At 37.8% G+C, this 21,038-nt stretch overlaps 2 protein-coding genes across 4 annotated transcripts in view; one reads left to right on the plus strand and one right to left on the minus strand.

The window, feature by feature from the left end:
* LOC106093711 (uncharacterized) overlaps positions 1 to 21,038 on the plus strand; it is a 504,285-nt gene that overhangs the window by 402,326 nt on the left and 80,921 nt on the right. The gene's annotated exons all lie outside the window — the stretch shown is intronic.
* Positions 1 to 21,038, minus strand: part of LOC106093993 (cytosolic endo-beta-N-acetylglucosaminidase) — a 91,582-nt gene that overhangs the window by 45,533 nt on the left and 25,011 nt on the right. The window lies entirely within an intron of this gene.

The raw sequence follows: 21,038 nt of genomic DNA on the forward strand, positions 1-21,038 counted from the left end.
AAATTGTGGCTTCTACAACCTTCAAAAGTCCATATCGGATGAAACATTTATATGGAAAATCAAACGTGTTCGTCCTTGGACCAAAAAAGTAGTTCATGCAAAATTTTACCACAATCGGACAAATGCGAAATATACCTTGATTGGAAGCATACATGGACAGGCAGACAGACGGACATAGCTAATAGAATCAAGAAGTGATGCTAAGCTGATCGGTATTCTAATACACAACGTTATAACTACAGTTGTGGTGTAGGGTATAAAAACCTTTTTCTTTGTACGCCATGTTTTCCTAACCATTGCCATGGCGATACCGCCAAACGTACGGTTTAGGTGGATAGGTTGAAAAGAGGGTGCGCATATTAATCCGCCCCCATTCCACTTTGGACATACACCGAAGCCAGTAATCGGCTTGTTGTGCGCTATAAATACTAAAAAGTAACCTCGTAAAACGAAAACCTAAGTTAGGAATTCCAAAAGCCGGGCAATGACTGATGAAATGCTCCAACTTCTCATCATCTCCTCCACATCCCCTATCACTTGCCGCACCGATCAAATAAATAAGAGATATTTTTCTAGATATAACTTTAACAAAATAGCCGCTACCAACTATGAAAACTAGGAAGTCCTTATTGGAAGACACACAATCTCTCTTGAGATTAATGAATAAAAAAATCAATAATTGTTACTATTACCAATAGAATCAAAAAAATATATGTATGCCTACCTTTATGAAATAGCCAATCTATTGGGTTGCCCAAAAAGTAATTGCGGATTTTTTAAAAGAAAGTAAATGCATTTTTAATAAAACTTAGAATGAACTTTAATCAAATATACTTTTTTCTAAAGCAAGCTAAAATTAACAGCTGATAACTGACAGAAGAAAGAATGCAATTACAGAGTCACAAGCTGTGAAAAAATTTGTCAACGCCGACTATATGAAAAATCCGCAATTACTTTTTGGGGAACCCAATACAAGTGTTGTTGTTGTAAATACCTTCATATTTAGATTATCTTTTCGCCACGTATATTGCCTGGTTTTGCTACGATGCCAAAACTTGTTGAATGCGTTCGACTTCGCTAGTAAGCCGTTTTCTCTGTCATTGAATCGTGGATGTAGGCTGCGTACACTATCAATACAGCTGTGATACACAGCCTATTCAGTGTGGGTATACTGATGGTATTTAGGATCCACTAACTGTACATACGTCTCCTACTACTCTTGTTTGGAGAGTTTCCTAACGAATTTCTATTGATTGAAATACAAAACACTTTTCGCTCTTTTTTAACATGTGACTCATCAGTCGGGTGAAAGCACCTGCCTAGTCTTCTTTTTTTGCGGGCCAGGATGGGAAAATGCGTTACGCCCTATGCCACACTCCATTGTTTCCAACGGTGCCGGCTAAAAACCCACCCTGTGTCACCACTGGGGATTAATTCCACCTCAAACCGCTTTTGCATTACTTCGAGGTGAACCCCACATCTGGTGATTATACATATCTTCTTCGTTGGTTGTACCCAGACCTCCGTATGCATACTCTACGCCGCTGCGTCCTATAACTCATAATGAAAATTGTTTAATTAAATTTGTCGAAATATCGTTTGCACTAACGATTACGCTATCCATTTTTTCTTAAAACGAAAAGCACAAAGAGGAAATACTAAAAATAAGTAACTAATCGTTTTCATTGCAAGAAATATCCTTTATTTAATTCAAAAACATCAACAATTTATATAAAATCTGCACAAATGTTCAGGAAAAGTGTTATCAATACCAATTTATTCATAAACAATTTTTTCATTTTGTTACATTGCGTAAAGCATGCTTATTTATTGATTGTGCACCCGTATACGAATTTTTTTAATACAAATTAAGCGAAAAATACTCAAAAGCCACTTGTAATAATGATTTTTATTTCTCTTCGTTAAAGTAAACGCTGTATAATTTTCCGTCGTTTATTTGACAATTTTCGTTTTGTTAACGAAATCTACTGATTTTAGTGTTATCGATAGATAATATTAAAATCTGCTATAGTTTTTTAACTAAACGATTTTCGAAAATTCCACTACAGGTCCATCTTCTTCCTGCGCAGTACTTGTTCGGCGTATCTCATCACCGCCTTCCAGCAACCTTTGACCCAGCGCTCGCAGTGGAAGAATATGTGTTCCGCATCGTCGGCGTTTCTCATCACCGCCTTCCAGCAACCTTTGACCCAGCGCTCGCAGTGGAAGAATTTGTGTTCCGCATCGTCTGCTACTTCTAAATGCACTTTCCAGATTGCCATTTGCTCATTATATGCAGGTATTTCCGAAAGTTACCACATCCGTACATCGGGTATAAGTCGTCGCGTCCACCTGGCCCGATTTTCATTCGTCCTCTTCTGTTGCCATCTCTCAAAAGTCTCCTATCGTATGCCCCAAGTATGATCAGTTTGAATCTCACACTGTCCTCCCTAGGTGTTGCACTTCGCGGTGTAGAACTTAGCGCGCTCCATGGCCTGTAGGTCTATCGGAACAATTCCGGCTATCGTAAGGGCTGCGGGCTCTGCCACTTTCCGGTAGGATGATACCATCGTTTTCTGTACCTAGAGCAGGGATTTCGCTCCGCATAATGCCTGCAGTGTCTGGCCCCATGTTTTGCTTCCATAGATGAGGATACTATTGCATGTCTCCATTAAGATCCTACGCCTGCTCGGGAGAGACCCACCTATGTTTGCCATCAGTCGACTGAGGTGAGCCGTTATCCTCGCGGTCTTAGTCGTCGCGTGCCGGATTTGCTCTGCAGCTCCGCTTTGTATCCAGTAAGATACATATATATTTGACTAATCTCTTGGTCTTCACCAGTGCGTAGTCTATGCGCTTATCCACTTCCACTGGGATATTTTTTTCTCGTTAGGAGTGGCAACTTCGTCTTCTGCATCGCAAGTTGCAAGCCGTGGGAATCCAGCCAGTTTTTTGCCCTTAGAATCACCTGTCGTAGTTTGCACTCTGCACCTTCCGTGTCTCTTGCCGAATTGACTGCAGCGATTCCATCAGCATTATCCTACAAAAAGTTCGGTGTGGCATTTCTGTTCGCAGTATTCTTAAGACCCGGATCAATTTGAAGCTTTCGTGGCTGCTTATGTGAACTCATATTCACTCGTTCTATCCTGAGAGTAATAGATAGATGTTATGCAAGTAACTTTTCATTATTCTCACAAAATACGCCGTGATACTAAAAAGTGTGTGGACTATATTTTCCATTGTTCTCCCGGCAATCACAGCAGTTGGGCTCCGTTTGAGTCTTGGCATGGATTTGTTACATCCGCTCTCTCTATGATGCCCTTTACTCGTTGCACTGTTGACGGAACGTCTAATGCATGCTCTGACCGCTGGGCTTGCCGGTCAATTTTCTCTAGGAGTTTCGAGGGGTCGAGCTTGTTCACGTTCCACTTTCGTGTACTTGTACTCATTCTCGCATTAGCGGTGTCTCCTCCAATATTAAAGGAGAGCATAATATACTGGTGGTCGCTTGCTGTGTAAGTTTCTAGTACACTCCGCTCTGTTATCTCACCGATGATTTCTTTGGACGCAAAAGGATGTCCGGTATAGTGCCGAAGCACCATGGTCGCCTAAAGCTTGGCACGTTTCTGTTGTTTACAACGAGTAAACCAGTTATTGCGGCCATGTCTATAACTCATCTTCCTCTTTAGTTAGCCGTTGACATGCCCCATTCCACTACTCAAGAGTTGAAATCCGCAGCTAGCAACGTAAAGTAATCTAGCTGCACCCAGGTGTATCCTTTTGCTTTTCCGCTGAGAGATGGTGAGATGACATTGAGGTCTGGAATCCAGATATCAGCTGTCTTTGTAATCTTCGAAATCCTCAAGCCAGGACCCTTGATTTCTTCATCCATATTGCTCGCATATAACTACGATGTCGGCACGATATTCTGTCATTATTTACGATAGCAGATCATATGTGACCTTACTCCTGTGCAAGTTAGTCTGTAGGATTTGTTATGGACGGATGGTGACTTCGATTTCTTGCCGGTGTTATCACCGAAATTTTTTAAAATTAACCGAATTAAAAATTAAAAACAATTCTTTGGCCCTTGTGATACAATTTGAGAAAAGAAGTGTAGGTGAGAAAGTGAAAAAAGGTGTATGTCCTTGGGTCCCCATCCCGTCTTGTTCTTGTATTTGAGAAGAACTCCTAGAGATACATCAATTTCATGCTTTTGGCAACCAAATATCAACGACAAAAAGGCTAGAAAAAAATTGAGTTGATTGAGCTTGGCATGATAGCAAATCACTATTTAATAAAACTAACCATAATTACAGTCATGCCACCATCATGGAAGTCATACAAACTTATTTTGAAGCTAAAACAGGGTGTATATAACTATATCAAAGGTGTACCTCACAGTTGATAATGAAATATGAGTTTATAAAATAAAAGTGATTGTCGGTGTAAGGCAGTGAGCTACCTAAAGCCATAAGCAACTAAACACGGAAAACTCGATGATAAAAACGTCAACTTTTACTTTTACATTACATTACAGGACATAGCCCCAATCACACACATCAATTATGGTGATGGTAAAAAGTAAACAAATTTTCGTATTGCCTCACCACATACCTTTTTCGCCAAACTATGAAAAATTGTTCTGCCGAATAGAAATGGAAAGGTGGAAGTTGCGATTGATGAATATTCCAGAAACTCGGCAGTTCTTAATAGAAACACTCCTAAATAAAAATTATGAAAATAGAAACATTTTAAATATTTTTGCATACTCCAAATTCGAAGCCACTGTGCTTTTTGTAACATATTTTGCAAATGTAACAACAAATATAAAAACCTATTCCTTCCATATATGTGGTTTGTTTGATTTGTAGGTCATGGTGAAAAAAAAAAAAACTTTATTCACATCAAAGAAATTTCGATAATGTTCCCTTATGTGAATCATTTGAGAACAATTAGTTGCTTGCAACAATGCAGCTGTTTACCAAAAAAAAAGTGAATTTAAATTTCAGAAGAAGCAAAAGGTACTCAGGATGAATAACATTTTGCTTGCAAATAATGTATGCAAATTTGATACAAAAGGAATGTTGACTGCATACTTGCATCAAATCTTAGCAAATAAATTCAGTTTAAGTTTACACAAAATGCGATAGATGAGGAAAAACGGCTGATTTGAAATTTGCCTATAATTGAATGAAAGAAAGTTCAGAGGGTTTCCCGTTTGCAACATAATATTCTTGGGAGTTACAATCGAGCCACAGTGATCAAAATTCGTTTCGGATCGGAAACGTATATTTTAACTTGTTTAAAAATGTAAGAGGTAACAGAAAATTGCCTATACTATAAGCCATAAACATTCCACTAAGGAACAGGGCCAAACTTCTCACATATCAATAAGTGCAGTCCGATTCAAGTTTAAGCTCAATGATAAGGGGCCTCCTTTTTATAGCCGAGTCCGAACGCCGTGCCGCAGTGCGACACCTCTTTGGAGAGAAGTTTTACATGGCATAGTAACTCACAAATGTTGCCAGCATTGTCACTGAACGGCCGCCTCATCCCCAAAACCGGTCATGTTTGCCGACTATGAGAATATGGGGCTCAAATCAAAGTTATTTAGTAGTAGACCACGAATCTAATACCAACATTCGGGACCAACTCCCTAGGGGACGTCCCTCCCCCATAACAACCCCCAAATAGGACGTATTTGCTCACCATGACAATTTTGGTTCTTAAAGAGAGTGGATCTCGATATTGATAGTTTTTTAGGGTCCATACCCTAAACCAAACATATTTGCTGAATTTTCCAATAAGGGGATTAAATGAAAGGTATTTGAGATAAGATAACGAATTTGATATCCAATTATGAAGCCAATGGCAATATGGGGTTCAAATAAATGATATTTGAGAGTAGAGCACGATTCTGCTATATTTTCATGGCAAAGTGTTTAGTGGCGCACCACACTCCCCAAAATACCCCTAAATCGGGCATATTTACCAACCACGTCAATGCGGGGCTCCCTAAAACACCCCACAAACAACAATTATTTACTGACCATCGCAATATGGGGCTCAAATAAAGGTATTTGGGAGTAGAACACGAATCTTATATCCAAATGTGGGACCATGTATTTGGGGCACCGCCCCGTTCCCAAAACACCCCCCAAAAAATAAAAATTTTAGGGTTAAATGTTTGAGGACGCCTCAACATATAAACTCCCCTTAAACCATTGACAATATGGGGTTTAAATAAATGGTATTTGAGAGAAGAGCACGGTGCTGATATTTTTTTCTGGGCCAAGGGTTTAAGGGACCACCTAACTCCCGAAAACTTAGTCCTTAGATTTAAGAAGTTCATCCAGGCCTTTGTACTTAGTAAAGAAAGACCTCGTAATTTATCTTTTATATATGCAAATATCGCATGTTCATTAATATCACGAAACAAGGAAATATCACATTTTATGTCATCCTTTTAACCAATTAAACAAAACAAATTTTGTTAAAACAGTGTAGAGTAAACAAACTGGTGATAACTTCATAGTGTGTAGACCAACATAACAGTTCCGAAAATAAATTGGCCTGTGTCCTTTAGATATTGAAAATATTCAGTATCTTTCATTTCAATGATGAGAAATACAATTCTTAACCTGTCTGAGCATTTCAGCTGGGGTGCGATGGATGTTTAGAAGTGCGCAAACATTAACAGCAACCTTTCATAATACACCCGTCAATTTTCCGGATTATATTTTGTCAGCAAACCGGGAAGTTGTGTCCCCTTTTAATAGATATTGGACATTTGAATATACACTCAACCTAATTTGTTACTCAAAACACAAAAATGTATGCTAAAACAACAGTGTTTTCTGCTGAAAACGAAAAGCGGACATGACTGAAAAACACAAGGCTGCTGTTTTAGCAGATATTTTCATCTGCTATTTCAACTAACAAAAGCCGTTATTTCAACCACAATATCTTATATATAAAAATCAATTTGTGTTTGTTTGTATGTTTGTGTGTTCCTTATAGACTCAGAAACGTCTGAACTGATTTTCTTGAAATTTTCACAGATGGTGCATAATGATCCCGTGGTGAAAATAGGGTACAACATTTTTTGATATCTGAAGGGGGGCGGTTTACCGACCATGGCAATATGGGACTCAAAGGAAAGGTATTTGCGAGTAGAATACGAATCTGATATCCAAATGTGGGACCACGTTTCTGGGGATCCACCCCATCCCCAAACAGGACTTATTTACCGACCATGTATGGGGCTTAAATAAAAGGTATTTGAGTGCAGAATTAGAATCTGATATCCAAATATGAGACCAAGTGTTTGGGGGGCGCCTCTCCCCAAAAACCTCCCCCAAAGGGGACACATTTACGACCATAGCCACATGGGGCCCAAATGAGAGGTATTTGCGAGTAAAGAACAAATCTGATATCAATATTCGGGAAAAGTGTCTATGGGGCCACCCCACCCCCACAACACCACCCAACCGCCAAACACCCCTAAATCGGACATATTTACCGACCATGGCAATATGGGACTCAAATGAAAGGTATTTGCGAGTAGAATACGAATCTGATATCCAAATGTGGACTTATTTACTGACCATGGGAATATGCGGCTTATATAAGAATTAGAATCTGATATCCAAATATGGGACCAAGAGTTTGGGGGGCCGCCTCTCCTCAAAAACATCCCCCAAAGGGGACAAATTTGCGACTATAGCCATATGGGGCTCAATTGAAAGGTCTTTGGGAGTAAAGCACGAATCTGATATCAATATTTGGGAAAAGGGTCTGTGGGGGGGGGGGTGTGGGGCCACCCCACCCCCACAACACCACCCAAGTAGTAAGTATTTGCTGACTTTTGCAATATGAGGCTCAAATAAGAGGGTTTTTAGAGTGGAACACGAATCCGATATATATTTTCAAGGCCACCTCACTGAGTGGCCGCCCATCACCCAAAACACCCCTCAAGCCGGTCATATTTGCCGACTATGGAAATATGGGGCTCAAATTAAAGGTATTTGGGAGTTGACCACGTATCTGATCTCAACATTAGGGACCGACTGTCTAGGGGACGTCCCACCACCATAACAACCCCCAAATAGGACGTATTTACTCACCAATACAATTTGGGTCTTAAAGAGAGTGGAACTAAATATTTATAGTTTTTAGGGCCAATAACCCAAACCGGACATATTTGCTGACTTTTGCAATAAGGAGCTTCAATGAGATTTGAAAACGAATTTGGTATACAACTTTGAGGCCAATGGCAATATGGGGTTCAAATAAATGATATATAGATATATGAGAATAGAGCACGTTGCTGATAAATTTTCCGGGCTTCTTGTTTGGGGGACCACCCTAATCCCCAAAACACCCCTAAATCGGCCATATATACCGACCATGTCAATGTGGAGCATAAATGGAAGGTATTGGGGGGTAGAGACAGAATTGATACCCACTTTCGGGACCAATTTTCTGGGGGTCAACCCCTTTCCCAAAATATGGGGTTTAAATAAATGATCATATATGAGAATAGAGCACGTTGCTGATATATTTTCCGGGCTCAGTCTTTGGGGGACCACCCCAATCCCCAAAACACCCCTAAAAAGGCCATGTCAATGTGGAGATTAAATGAAAGGTATTGGGGGGTAGAGCAAGAATTGTTACCCACTTTCGGGACCAATTTTCTGGGGGTCAACCCCTTCCCTAAAATACCCCACAAGCAGCAATTTTTTAGTGACCATCGCAAAATGGGGCTCAAATAAAGGTATTTGGAAGTAGAATACGAATTTGATATCCAAATTTAGGACCATGTAAAGGGTGATTTTTTTGAGGTTAGGATTTTCATGCATTAGTATTTGACAGATCACGTGGGATTTCAGACATGGTGTCAAAGAGAAAGATGCTCAGTATGCTTTGACATTTCATAATGAATAGACTTACTAACGAGCAACGCTTGCAAATCATTGAATTTTATTACCAAAATCAGTGTTCGGTTCGAAATGTGTTCATTCACCGTAACGTTGCGTCCAACAGCATCTTTGAAAAAATACGGTCCAATGATTCCACCAGCGTACAAACCACACCAAACAGTGCATTTTTCAGGATGCATGGGCAGTTCTTGAACGGCTTCTGGTTGCTCTTCACTCCAAATGCGGCAATTTTGCTTATTTACGTAGCCATTCAACCAGAAATGAGCCTCATCGCTGAACAAAATTTGTCAAAATTTGAACACATTTCGAACCGAACACTGATTTTGGTAATAAAATTCAATGATTTGCAAGCGTTGCTCGTTAGTAAGTCTATTCATGATGAAATGTCAAAGCATACTGAGCATCTTTCTCTTTGACACCATGTCTGAAATCCCACGTGATCTGTCAAATACTAATGCATGAAAATCCTAACCTCAAAAAAATCACCCTTTATTTTGGGAATCACCCCTTCCCCAAAACACCCCGCAAAAGGTAAAAAATTATCGACCATGCCAATATGTGGTATTTAAGATTAGAAAACTAATTTGGTAACCTATTTTGGGCCATGTGTTTGGGGGACGCCTCATCGTGTAAACTCCCCTAAACCAATGGCAATATGGGGTTTAAATAAATGGTTTTTGAAAGAAGAGCACGATGCTGATATGTTTTCAGGGCCAAGTGCCTAGGAGACCATCTCACCCCCGAAAACACCCCTAAATCAGATATCATGAGAGTAGCGGGCTGAAATAAAGTATTTTAGGAATGGAGTACATCTTACATCCAAACTTAAATTCGTAGACCAATAAAGATCATATAGGATTCGGACAAAGCCACTTATATTGTTAAATTGTTAGTCAAGCGATATACTATTTTCGTAGCATGGTATTTCACTAAAAGCTCTTTAATTGTCGAAAAAAAATATTCCAAGGAAACTTTTGTTCTATATTAAGTAAAAGAAGGCGCAGCGGAGTGGGCCCGGGTCAGCTAGTCTGCTATAATATTAAACTCGTATTACTGTTGAGCAGGAAAAAACTTTTATGCTACGATAGCAAATAAAAAGCTCAACATTAATATTATGTTTTGTTTTCCCATTTATTTTAGTTTTTTACTTTATTTTATGTTATTTTATTTTTTGTGATTTTTATTTTATTTAACTCTCCTCATAACAGCTCCTTCATAAATTGTGTAGAAGACATTTTCAATAAACAATAAACTTTTTAGCTTGCAGCTTGCTGGTTTGAAATAAATTGCAAACGTTTTGCTATAACAGCAACATTAACTACTAACAGTGTTTGCTATTAACAGCACACTTTTTATGAGTGTATTTAGACGGTTTCCCACTTGACGTAGAAGCTTGCCATGATTGTCCCTTACAATCAAGGATCTGGAAATTACACGTCCCCGAAAAGTTAAATCCCATACTTGTTTCACCTCAACACCATTTACAATTAAATCGATTTATTTTCTAACCCTTCGTTCACAAAAAAACTGTTGTTGATCTATAAACATTTGTGGTTGATCTGGTTGCGATCTGTGAGTTGATTCACTTTTATGAACCAATGGGGTCAATTCTACAACGCCATGCTTGATAAATAGGGTACCAGTAAAAATAGGGTGAAGGAAGGACGCCCCCCCCACCCCCCCCCCCCCCCCACCCTTTCTTAATATCCAAAAACGATATATAATGGGAAAAAGTTCCCTGATTAAATCAAAATTTTTATTGCACCCTTATGGGAACCAAAAGACACGAAACTATCATACATTTTGAAGTCGAATAATCTGGGACAAAGCCCCACCGACAAAACCCCTTAAATTGGCATGGAAAAATATGGGTGTCAAATGGAAGAGACAGAGAGCGTCAGAAGTGTATCAACACCCGTGAAATCTTTGGCTTTTGTAAAATTATTGCAAAAAGAACATAGCAAATTTTAAAAATATTAACAATTTGCAAGGCTATTGAAAATACATACATTCCTAAGCAAAAAAGTGAATATATATCCGGCCGTTCGGATAAAATTGTAAATTTGTTTTGGCACAGGAAAGGCATGTGGGTCTTTAAAAATTTTGTATTCCATCAGGTAGTTTTATGACAAAATTTTGAAAATTTATAACGAATATACCCAAATGATCATAAACAAGTAAAAGCGTGCTAAGTTCGGCCGGGCCGAATCTTATATACCCTCCACCATGGATCGCATTTGTCGAGTTCTTTTCTCGGCATCTCTTCTTAGGCAAAAAAGGATATAAGAAAAGAGTTGATCTGCTATTAAAACGATATCAAGATATGGTCCGGTTCGGACCACAATTAAATTATATGTTGGAGACCTGTGTAAAATTTCAGCCAATTCGTATAAGAATTGCGCCCATTGGGGGCTCACGAAGTAAAATAGAGAGATCGATTTATATGGGATCTGTATCGGGCTATAGACCGATTCAGACCATAATAAACACGTTTGTTGATGGTCATGAGAGGATCCGTCGTACAAAATTTCAGGCATATCGGATAATAAGTGCGACCTCTAGGGGTCAAGAAGTCAAGATCCCAGATCGGTTTATATGGCAGCTATATCAGGTTATGAACAGATTTGAATCTTATTTGACACAGTTGTTGAAAGTAAAAATAAAATACGTCATGCAAAATTTCAGCCAAATCGAATAGGAATTGCTCCCTCTATAAGCTCAAGAAGTCAAATCCCCAGATATGTTTATATGACAGCTATATCAGGTTATGGACCGATTTCAACCATACTTGGCACAGTTGTTGGATATCATAACGAAATACTTCGTGCAAAAATTCATTCAAATCGGATAAGAATTGTGCCCTCTAGAGGCTCAAGAAGTCAAGACCCAAGATCGGTTTATATGACAGCTACATCAGGTTATGGATCGATTTGAACCATACTTGGCACAGTTGTTGTATATAATAACAAAACACGTCGTGCAAAATTTCATTCCAGTCGGATAAGAATTGCGCACTCTAGTGGCTCAAGAAGTCAAGACCCAAGATCGGTTTATATGGCAGCTATATCAGGTTATGGACCGATTTCAACCATACTTGGCACAGTTGTTGGATATCATAGCAAAACACGTCGTGCCAAATTTTATTCTGATCGGATAAGAATTGCGCACGCTAGAGGCTCAAGAAGTCAAGACCCAAGATCGGTTTATATGGCAGCTATATCAGGTTATGGACCGATTTGAACCATACTTGGCACAGTTGTTGGATATCATAGCAAAACACGTCGAGCAAAATTTCGTTCCAATCGGATAAGAATTGCGCACTCTAGAGGCTCAAGAAGTCAAGACCCAAGATCGGTTTATATGGCAGCTATATCAAAACATGGACCGATATGGCCCATTTACAATACCAACCGACCTACACTAATAAGAAGTATTTGTGCAAAATTTCAAGCGGCTAGCTTTACTCATTCGGAAGTTAGCGTGCTTTCGACAGACAGACGGACGGACGGACGGACGGACGGACGGACGGACGGACGGACGGACGGACGGACGGACGGACGGACGGACGGACGGACGGACGGACGGACGGACAGACGGACGGACATGGCTAGATCGACATAAAATTTCACGACGATCAAGAATATATATACTTTATGGGGTCTCAGACGAATATTTCGAGTAGTTACAAACAGAATGACGAAATTAGTATACCCCCCATCTTATGGTGGAGGGTATAAAAATGGATTTGAAAAGGATTCATAGCCCTGAATGTCTTGATCACCTGAACCCAAGTTTCGAAATCTTTAAAGAAAAATCTATTTTCAACAAGTTATAGCACGCTAAGTTCGGACCTAATCTTCTATACCCTCCACCATAAATCACATCTGACAAGTTATTTGAATGATTTCTTCAAATATAAGAACTATAGCAAGTTATTGACCGACATGGACATTACTTCACTAAAAAAAAAGCAACGAAAACGAGCCAATTAACCAAAACTTTAAAACAAAAATGCTATCTTTAAATTTAATTGTCTTATTATTAACGGATATAACCATCCGTTTAAAATTTTGATCGCTGATTGATTGTTATTTTACTTTATAGATGACTGTCCATTCATTATTTTTTGAAAATTTCTTTTTTAAACTTAGTATCTTAAATTAAACAAGTAAAAACGTCCTAAGATCGGCCGGGCCGAATTTTGGGAAAAAAATTAGTTGAAGGGCATAATTTTACTCTACATACCATATGTCTGCCAAACCAGGCGATAATTAATATATGGGAGCTATATCAGTTTATAAACAACTTTCGACAGTACTTGGCACAGTTTTTGGAAGTCGTAGAAGTACACTATATGCAAAATTTTAGCCAAATCGGACAAAAATTGTGGCTTCTAAGGACTCAAGAAATCCGGAGATCGGTTTGTATGGGAGCTATATCCAAATCTGAACCGATATGGCCCATTTGCAATCCCCAACGACCTACATCAATAAGAAATATATGTGCAAAAATTTAAGCGTCTAGCTTTACGCCTTCGGCCGCTATGGTGATTACAACGGACGAACATTGCTAAATCGACTCAGAATGCCGGGACGATCAAGAATATATATATACTTTATGGGGTCACAGATCAATATTTCGAGGTGTTACAAACGTTATGACAAGATAAGTATACCTGCTGGGTATAAAAATTAAGCATTTAAAGACGCTCCTATTTGTAAGGCTATTTTGCGTCTTTAACAACGATTCACCGTTGTCTTGTCCCATGGTTAATTTTCAAACTTTCAATGATATTTAGACCTTCATTTAAGATTTTTGTCTTTAATAACAAGACGCAAAATTAGGGATACCTTATACCTTTTAAAATAAAAAATCCATTATGAATGAAAATATTTTTCACCAAAGGAAACGTTTCCCTAAAAATTTGGAAAATTCATCACCTTTAAATAAAGTTTGGTAATATTTGGCTCGAATCATCAAAATTAGGAAACACATTTTTTTAGAGTTGTCATAGCTGTGAGAAGATATAAAAAACCACCTGGGTGAAGCCGACATGTCTGCAGTTCCAGCAAACACAGGGCTGATATCAGTAACGAATTTTGATGATTTTGATTTTTATTCGAAATTTTGGTACCAGAAAAACCAAAGATCAAAATGACTTAGTTTAAGTATACAAATTATTGCATTTATATTAAACATTAACAGCCATATTCAAAAAAAAAAAGTTATTATAGGTTTGAAGTGCACTTCTCTTATTAAACAGTTGTTGTCTAATAAACCAATTTTAAAAGTTCGTATTCCAGAACCAAGGCGTACTTTATAAGGTGGCCGCATCAACACAGCTGATGGAATTTGATATGTCAAATAATTTTTGAATTCGCATTATACAATGTACAATGCCACATCAAAATGAAGAAGATAAGGAGCCAACATGCATGACAATAATGTTGGCCAGGTGGGCTGAAGAAGTTCCCTCCAATCTGCCTTTTCAAGCCCATTTTGCGGTCAAAAATGGCGAAAGGACTATGTGCCTGTGAAAATAATGTAAACAGGAAAAAATGTGTTCATTTAGCCATAATCCTGAACCAATTCAGGCAGTGCCACAATAAGTACACAACCGTCAACCAGCGCGATTTCAAAGTCCTGACATTGCAATTTCTTGTTACAAGCCTTATCAGAAGTGAGAGCGATAGCTCCACCCCATCTGGGTGAGGTCCCCTAAACACACCAAATTTCTTCATATTGGTGAATGGCATTAACTTTATCTTTCGGTTTATGTCAAGCCCATTGGCCAATCTTATCGGCTTACTATACACTCTCTGAACGACCACACACTAAGATGAAAACGTGATCTTCGTAGCCAACAAACTTTAGCCTTCTCCTCCCTAAAAAGGGTTACAAATACCGCGGAAGGCTAAATGCATTCTTGGTGGCTATTGGTAGCTGGATTATACCTACAACAACCTAGTGAAAACTATTTAAACCTGCCATCTTGATGGTTTTGTCTGGAGCTATTAGGAACTCTGAAAATTTTTGAATTTGTTTTTTCTTGCCTGACACTCAAAAATTAATACACTTCTTTCTTGCTCTGATTGGTCGAAGCAAATTTACCAAAAATTTTATATGTCACGGCGAATTGAATTTTCTTCGCCCTGTTTACAAATTTTGACACATCAAGTACCCAAAAGATATGCTTTGTTATATCAATTTGCCGATGCGCCCACCATATAATTACGCCTTGTCCAAAACGTTTAACAACAAGCCAATAGTTAAAATAGACTTATCAACAAATTTTCGTTTTGTTCTGGCAACATTTTCAGTTTCCATAGCAATTTTTTAGTTAGTGACCGAAATTCGGTTTAAAAAAGAACTGCGAGTATATGTATTCTCCTTTTGAATGCAAAAACGTGTGAAATATACACCAAATCCAAATTTGGAGCGAGAAATACATAACTAAACAAAAAAATCTACAACTTGAAAAAACCATATTTTTTCCGTTTCATGAACCGGTTCCCATTTGGAATCCGAGTTTGTTTTTATACCAAACTAATATTTGACATTTTAAGAAATTATTTATTATACTGAAATTTACAATTTCCTCAAAAATAGCGAAAACAATGCATCAATGTGTGCAATAGAGATGCAAAAGTCAGCTTTTCAGATATTTTGTCTTTTTATTAGGCCAACGTGTAATTTCAAAATTGAAAATTTTTTGACATGTTAAAGTTCTGCTACTACATACACTGTCAGAATTAAGTGAAACGTACACATTTTTCAATTAAATATATGTTCTTAAGAAAACAATATTATTCAATTTTTGTGCATTAAATTGGCAGAAATTTCCTCTGGGTAATCTGAAATCGAATTTTCGTGCTCTGGGACAAAGGTTAACTGGTGTCTAGCTGACTTAATGCCAAAAATAGGCTAAATGAACTGATTGAGCATACAATGAAGGATTGAGCATACAATAACTATTTCAAATTGAAAATAGGCTTATTAATAGTAAAATAGGCTATTATTTGTATGTGCATACGAAAAAACAATATTTTACCTATTTAACTTTTACTATTGACTATCCAGGTGGGTATAGAAATCAACTAATTTTTATACCATCTACGATTGGGTTGTACCAATTTGGGGCCACATTTTTTTTTAACATACTATGCGGTGTTTACAAGTAAAGCGATATAACAATCATCTAACCATGGTTTAGTATGTTTGGTGACAATCAAGCATAATACAGCAAATTCTTTTTTTTTAACTACATATTTAAATTGGATATTTACATCAATCCTCACTTAAGAAAATTTATATTAATTTAATTTTATTATATGTTTCTTTCAGGTAAAATACTCGACTAAATTACCACTCCATACTTATTAAGGCGAGTTTAATTAATATCATTCATTAAATGTTGTTTAATTAAAACCAAAAATATATAAAAAGTTTGTTTTATTAGAATTAAAAGTCAAACATTTTCATGACGTTAAATCCATGCCAGCGTTTTTTATCGCAAAAAAAATCTCCCAATCTTTGATTCTGTGGAAAGGCACTAAATACATCACTTCCTTTGTTGCACTTACTAATATTTTATCTTTTACACAACACATTTTAATAAATTCCCACCAACATTGTTTCCACCTATTCTATTTACTATAGCTTGAAGTTGAAACTTTGACATTTCCGCAGACAAATCAGGTCCAGAATTCCATGTTAAATGGCAAACACTATTTAACTTAGTTTTATCCTCAACTTAACACCCGTTAAGATTCTTCAGTGACTCATTAAATTCTTAATATCGCCAACATTTAACATTTACTCCCGCCACACGGAGGATAGAGAAACCAAAGAAACGCAGTGAAGATATTTGTGCAACAATGTGTAGTGCAAGCCCTCATCTTCTCCACTGGAAATGATGCTGATGCAGTCATAAATCAGAGCACTTCATGAGCAGTGGGGCGTTTTTTATACACAAACACACACTGTGTTTCCAAGCTTTATCCGTATCCGCCGCTTTAAAGACCCTCAGCCACTAAGAGAAGCGTTCTTTGTGTGTCATGATGATGAGGAGTTTCTTTGGAATAAATATATCATGATGATGTGGAAGTACGTATGAGGGTAAATTTCGTTCCCGTTTATTCTCATCACCCAGGTAGGGATGCCAATTCAGTGTTTTGATGGGTCAACCAAATAAAAAGCTGGATGATGAAAATAAAAAGATTTAATAGCGCCATTATTTTGCTTCAATTCATTCATTTGTTGTTATTTGTCTTATTCCATGGACAATCGTAATGCTAAGCTACGATAGCAAATATTTTTCGTTAAAATTATGCACCATAAGCAAAAATTTCTGAAAATTTAAGTTAGTGCTGTTCCACTCTTTATGCCCTACACCACTACTGTGGTACAGGGTATTATAACTTAGTGCATTTGTTTGAAACACCCAAAACGAAGAGAGATAGACCCATTGATAAGTATACCGACCGACTCAGAACCACTTTCTGATTCGATTTAGCTATGTCCGTCTGTCTGTCCATGTTAATTTGTGTACAAAGTAAAGGTCGCAGTTTTCATCCGATCGTCTTACAATTTGGTACAGTCATGTTTTTAGGCCTAGAGACGAAACCTATTGAAATTGGAAAAAAATCGGATCAGATTTGGATACAGCCCCGATTTGGGATAATACTGCAATAAAATGGTCATTTGTTAACCGATTCTCTCGAAATTTGGCAAGAAGGTTTTTCTTATGACTCTCGACATTTCTGGTTCATTTCATAGAAATCGGTTCATATTAAGATATAGCTATCATATATATATATATATATATATATATATATATATATATATATATATATATATATATATATATATATATATATATATATATATATATATATATATATACCGCCCGATTTTCACTCACATTTTGTACAACGCTTTCCTCGACAACTTCCACAAGATCTATAAAGCTTGGTCGAAATCTGTTCAGATTTAGATATATCTCCCATATATATTCATCAGATTTTGAGATATATTGCAATAAAGTGGTTATTTCTTAACCGATTCTCCCGATTTTCACTTCTAGACCCACTGCAAGCGCATTTATTGACCAATTTTGATTTCCTCGATGCCTACCACAATATCTAAAAAGTTTGGTCATATTAAGTTCAGATTTAGATATAGCTCCCATATATTAGTTCGTCAGATTTTGGGTAATTTGCAATTATGTTGCCATTTGTCAACCGTATTTATTACATTTTTAACATATTTGCTCGAATTTTGAGACGGATTGTTTAATAACTCATCTGAAAACATCCGCCGAGGTATATCAAAATTGGTTCGGAATTCTATATAGCTCCCACTTTCTACCTATAGAGTAGGTGAAGGGTATTATGAAGTCGGCACCGCCCGACTTTGCCCTACCTTACTGATTGTTATATAAATGTCACTCTTTTTTACCCTTATTACATATTTTGTTAAGCTTTTTGCTGGCAAATTGTTGGCATCACTGCACCCAGGACACAGGACCAGCCAAAATTACAGATATATTTCGCACTTTATTCGCTCGTTTTATTTTTCCCTAATAGAGGAGAAAAATTGTGAGTTAAGTGTAGTGGAAATACAGATTAAAAGTGAGGAATTATTTTGAGGTAAACTTTTGCTAGGAAGATGAGAAAAGCACCAAAAAACGGTAGCCGGGATGCAAACACCCTCGAAAAAACACAATATATATGTGAGTGTTCCGTTGTGTTGTAAACAAAAAAAACAAGTAAAAGCGTGCTAAGTTCGGCCGGGCCGAATCTTATATACCCTCCACCATGGATCGCATTTGTCGAGTTCTTTTCCCGGCATCTCTTCTTAGGCAAAAAAGGATATAAGAAAAGAGTTGCTCTGCTATTAAAACGATATCAAGATATGGTCCGGTTCGGACCACAATTAAATTATATGTTGGAGACGTGTGTCAAATTTCAGCCAATTCGTATTAGAATTGGGCCCATTGGGGCTCACGAAGTAAAATAGAGAGAACGATTTATATGGGGTCTGTATCGGGCTATAGACCGATTCAGACCATAATAAACACGTTTGTTGATGGTCATGAGAGGCGTTCCCCAAACACATGGCCACAAAATAGGTTGTCAAATTCGTTTTCTAATCTCGAATACTTTTCATTTGAGCCACATATTGGCATGGTCGAAAAATGTTTACCCTATGAGCGATGTTTTGGGGAAGGGGTGATGCCCTTAATACATGGCCCTACATTTGGATATCAAATTCATATTCTACTCCCAAATACCTTTATTTAAGCCAAATATTGCGATGGTCACTAAAAATTGCTGCTTGTGGGGTATTTTGGGAAAGGGGTTGACCACCAGAAAATTGGTCCCGAAAGTGGGTATCAATTCTTGCTCTACCCCCCAATACCTTTCATTTAAGCTCCACATTGACATGGTCGGTAAATATGCGCGATTTAGGGGTGTTTTGGGGAGTGGGGTTGTCCCCCAAACACTAAGCCCTGAAACTATATCAGCAACGTGCTCTATTCCCATAAATCTATATATCATTTATTTGAACCCCATATTTGCATTGACCTCAAAATTGGATATCAAATATCAGCAAATATGTCCGGTTTGGGGTATTGGCCCTAAAAACTATAAATATTTAGTTCCACTCTCTTTAAGACCCAAATTGTCTTGGTGAGCAAATACGTCCTATTTGGGGGTTGTTATGGTGGTGGGACGTCCCCTAGATAGTTGTTCCCTAAGGTTGATATCAGATACGTGGTCTACTCCCACATACCTTTAATTTGAGACCCATATTTCCATAGTCGGCAAACATGACCGGCTTGCGGAGTGTTTTAGAAGATCGGAGGCCACTCAGTGAGTTTGCCTTGAAAATGTATATCGGATTTGTGTTCTACTCTAAAAACTCTCTTATTTGAGCCTCATATTGCAATAGTCAGCAAATACTTACTATTTGACTGGTGTTGTGGCGGTGGGATGGTCCCATAGATACTTTTCCCGAATATTAATATCAGATTCGTGATTTTCTCCCAAAGACTGTTCATTTGAGCACCATATTGCTATGGTCGTAAATGCGTCCCCTTCGGGGGATATCCAAATATGGGACCAAACACAGATTCTAATTTTACACTCAAATACCTTTTATTTAAGCCCCATATTCCCACGGTCAGTAAATAAGTCCTGTTTGGGGGTTTTTTTGGGGAAGGGGTGGACCCCCAGAAACGTGGTCCCACATTTGGGTATCAGATTCGTATTCTACTCGCAAATACCTTTCATTTGAGTCCCATATTGTCATGGTCGGTAAATATGTCCGATTTAGGGGTGTTTTGGGGGTTGGGGTGGTCCCCCTAGCACTTGGTTCGACAATTGGATATCAGATTCGTTTTCTCATCCTAAATACCTTTCATATTGTCGTGATTGATGCAAATATATGTTTGGTAGGTTTTAGGGTGGGGCGGCCACCCTTGGTACCCCATCCGAAATTTGGGCACTAAATTTTTATTTTTAGTGTACTATATGAGAGCACACAAAATTTCGCTTAAATCGCACCACCCATCTCCGAGATTTGGCGTTTCTGGAAATTAGGGTAAGGGAGAGGGTCCGCCCTAACAAACCTATTCGTTGTCATGGAATAAGAAATCTGATAGTAGTTTTTGGTCGTTTTTTGTGGCAACCAAATCAACTTTAAAAAAATCATAAAATTTCCCCAAAAAACTTTATGGGTGAAAGCAGGCACTACAATAGTTTACGCATTGTCATCACAAAAGAAAACGAGCACAAAAAGAAGCTTAAAACGAAATTGTTAGTAGGAAAATCTTTGCTTCACAGACATTATTAAAAGGACCAAAGAAGAATCAAGTTAATCTATTGTACTCACCCCAGTAAAAGCAAACCAATGCTAAAGTTTAGGAGGGGACACTCGAAATTTAAGTAAAGTAGCTTAAATGCTTTGCCTCTGGACATAGAAATTTCATGGACAAATTAGTAATGCAACAGTACAAACAAGGGTGATATAAAGGTATTGAATTTTTATTAATTGCACCACTACTTGTGACGCACACAGAAAATGAAC

The sequence above is a fragment of the Stomoxys calcitrans genome, chromosome 4 (assembly GCF_963082655.1).
Source record: "Stomoxys calcitrans chromosome 4, idStoCalc2.1, whole genome shotgun sequence".
NCBI classification, from domain to species: domain Eukaryota; kingdom Metazoa; phylum Arthropoda; class Insecta; order Diptera; family Muscidae; genus Stomoxys; species Stomoxys calcitrans.